Raw genomic sequence first — 3726 nt, 5'->3', positions numbered from 1 at the left:
TTTCTTTTTGATTTGGGAGCTTTGGAATTTGACTATAATATTCCTGGAAGTTTTTCTTTTGGGATCTTTTTCAGGAGGTGACTGGTGAATTCTCTCAATTTCTATTTTACCCTCTGCTTCTAGGATCTCAGGGCAATTATGCTGTATTATTTCTTGAAAAATGAAGTCTTGGCTCTTCTCCTGATTGTAGCTTTCAGATAGCCCAATAATTTTTAAATTATTTCTTCTGTTTTCAAGGTCAGTTGTTTTTCCATTGAGAGATTTCACATTTTCTTCTAATTTTTGGCTTTTTTTGGAAGAGTTTTAGTTCTTCCTGATTTCTTACAAAGTCATCAGCTTCCTTTAGTTCCATTCTGGATGTGAAGGAGTTATTTTCTTCAGAGAACTTTTTTATCTCTTTTCCAGCTGGCCAATTCTGCTTTTTAAGGCATTCTTCTCCTCATTTGCCTTTTTGTTTTTCTTTTTTTCCATTAGGACTAGACTGGTTTTTAACATATTATTTTCTACAGTATATTTTTGTATAATCATTCACCAAGCTTTTGGTTTTCATGATTTTTCTGCATCACTCTCATTTCTCCTCCCAATTTTTCCTCCATCTCCCTTAATTGCTTGAAATTTCAAAGTCTTTTTTGAGCTCATCCATAGTCTGAGCCCAATTTCTATTTCTCTTGGAGGTTTTGGATACAGAAGCTTAGATTTTTTCATCATCTGAGTATGTGTTTTGATCTTCCATGGGACTAAAGTAATTCTCTATGGTCAGATTCTTCTTTTTCTGTTGTTTAATCATTTCCTCAGCCCAAGACACCACTTCCAAGGCTTTGGGTTTTTTTTTGGGGGGGGGGACAACCCACTGGGACCTTTATTCCTCCAAGGTCTTATGCTCTCTTTCCTGTGCCTGTGCTTTGATATGTAGATGCCTCCCCACTTCCCTTTGCTCTGGAGCTATAAGGAAGGATCCAGCTTGGCTAATTAGTATGGAAGCCCAAACTGCAACCTGGATCTGAATGTAGGCTAGCAACAGAGTCCTACCCTGAGGGAGAGCAGAGAAATCTCTGCAGACTTCCCTTACAGTCTCTGGGGGTGCAGCTGATTTCTCCAGATTCTCACTGCAGGTTCTGTGGCCAGTGCTCCTCACTCCACATTCATTCTGGTGTAGCAGAACTCTCTCCCCACCCCTTCAAGCTGTTGATGGTGATATCTGGGCTGGACTGGGTTGTGCTGGGCTGCAGCTGTGGCTTTTTCCCAACCCCTGGTCCTGGTAAAACACACCTTTCCCATGGAACTTCTAAGTTATCTTGGACTGGGAAAATGTGTCACTCAGTCTTTTTGTGGGTTCTGCCCCTATAAATTTTGGCTAGAGTCATCATTTGTTGGCTTTTAGAGTCTGGGGGGGAAGGAGTTCCCAGGAAATGCTGCCTTCATGCTGCCATCAATTTTTTTTAGTTGAATTAAGCCCTTTATTTAATGTTACAAAAAATATTTAGTCCAACAGACCAAAACCCATGTCATCATCAGACTCCTCGGATTCTTCTTTTTTTGCTTCTTCTTTCTTCTCCTCAGCTGGGGCAACTGCACTAGCAGGAGCAGCACCTCCAGCAGGGGCAGCACCTCCAGCTGCTGGGGCAGGTCCACCAACTCCTACATTGCAGGTGAAACTTCCAGTACTGACATTAGACAGAGCCTTTACAAATAATCCAGGTCAGAATGGTTCCTGCTGCTTTAATGAGGGCGTTAATTTTATCTTCCATGACCATAACTTCGTCGTTGTGAAGGATGAGTGCAGAGTAGATGCAGGCGAGCTCGGAGATGGCCATTTCGGGGGATAGAGGAGAGTTGTTTGTAGTGGTGCTAGCTGCCGGCTGAAGTGGAGTCACCTCAACATGGCCTTAGCTTCCGAAGAACCGAGCACCTTACACACAACTGAGGAGAGGGCACGCTGCCATCAATTTGAAGGATCTTATTAAGCTCTTCTTAGAATTTCTCTTCTATGAAAACTTTTGTAACAGATGTTTCTATATGAACTTCCATAATCTTTTTGTGTTTTCCCAGATTTTCAACTCAAGCATTCCAGCATGAGATAAAATTACATGTCCTATCAAGCAATGTTGCTTACAGATTTTGAACACATTTTTAAATCATCTTCATCAGCTCCTTCATTTGTTTCTCCAAGGAGATTCTGTTAACCATGCTTCAATTTAAATGGAACTTCCTTTGAACTTTCATAATGTTATGCTTGAGGACCTTAAGTGGTACAATAACTTTTTGGTTATTAGACAAGAATTTCACATTTTGAAAAACAATAGTTTTCAAGTTAATTTTAATACACTAAAATTGTGAATGATAGCTCTCTTTGTTCTGCCACTAGCATTACAAAAGGGAGTCAAATCAGACTGAGATCCAATTTAGGTTATTTCTGTTTCTTGAGTTTCTCTGGTCAAAGAATTTATGAATAAGTCTACTGGTGACAAAATGCTAGATTTTGCTAGGTTGGTCTTTGACAAACAGACAGTCTATTACCTGGACATTACTCTGAAGTTCCCTAATATTTAAAGGTTCCCTTAAAGATGACTTCTATTTTCATGACTGATCTCTCATTTGGCAGGAAATTATATCTGAGGGCTCAAAGCAGGTGCCACGAACCTATTAACCTTAGCCTGATCTAAAGGTCTACTAGAAATTGTCTTTTGCTTAGGAAATTTCCCTGGTGGTTTCATATGACTCAATAGGCTTTATTCTTAGCAAAAGGTGGTATTGCAATGCTACATTGTCAATGCCAATGAAAGTTGGAAAGTAGGAAATATATACATATATATATATATATATACACACACATATGACAGCCAACTAGGATTTATTAAGTACCTAATAATAATAATTAAGCACTACAAATACTGTTTTAAGTGCTGAGATACAATGAACAGAAAAAAAAATCCCTGTTCTCAAGTAATTCAGTCAAATAGGGGTGATAACATGCAAACAATTTTGTACTAACAAGATAACGAAAAATAAATTAGTGTCTCAGAATCATATATGTATACATATATGTATATATACATATGTGGAAATATATTTATAAACATAAATATACATTTCCATTTATTCTTTCTTCTGATGAATTAGAGTAGGGTAAAGGTGATTCAGTGTTTTTAAATACTATGTTAGTGGAGAGGGTATAAAATTTGCATAGTCTCCTACTTTGGCCTGGACATATATGTATGTAAATGTGTGTGTGAGAGAGAGAGAGAGAGATACACAGAGTTAGAGAAAGAGAAACAAAGAGAGAGAGAGAGAGAGAGAGAGAGAGAGAGAGAGAGAGAAACAAGAGACAGAGATAGTGTCTCACACACACACACACACACACACACACACACACATACACACACACAAACATAGAGAATTCTTGTTTCTTCCTGTTGAATGACAGGATTGCACTCTACTGCCCCTGGTTTCTATTAGTCCTATATCTATCCTCCTATAACTCCTACAGCTCTAACAGATACTACCAAGCTGGAGAGACTGCAGTTCTATTTAACTTTACTGTGTGTTTGCTATCCAGAGATTAATTTAACTTAAATTAGTGGAACTTGTTCCATTGATAGGCTTAGATGATCTTTTTCTCCTGTCTTGATTACTGTGATATTCTGAGGGTCTTACCCTTCCAACATTTTTTCCTCCTTTTTGGAATTGGTCGTTCTTGACATCTTTGTTTCATCTAGGATTACCTAG

General features: G+C 38.4%; 1 pseudogene; it reads right to left on the bottom strand.

The window, feature by feature from the left end:
- Window positions 1-1449: 1449 nt before the first annotated feature.
- Window positions 1450-2140, bottom strand: LOC141520080 (large ribosomal subunit protein P1 pseudogene; annotated as a pseudogene).
- Window positions 2141-3726: the final 1586 nt, after the last annotated feature.

This window comes from Macrotis lagotis, chromosome 4, assembly GCF_037893015.1.
Source record: "Macrotis lagotis isolate mMagLag1 chromosome 4, bilby.v1.9.chrom.fasta, whole genome shotgun sequence".
Lineage (NCBI taxonomy): Eukaryota > Metazoa > Chordata > Mammalia > Peramelemorphia > Peramelidae > Macrotis > Macrotis lagotis.
Note: the sequence above shows the minus strand (reverse complement) of the source record. Positions and strands in the feature narration are given on the sequence as shown.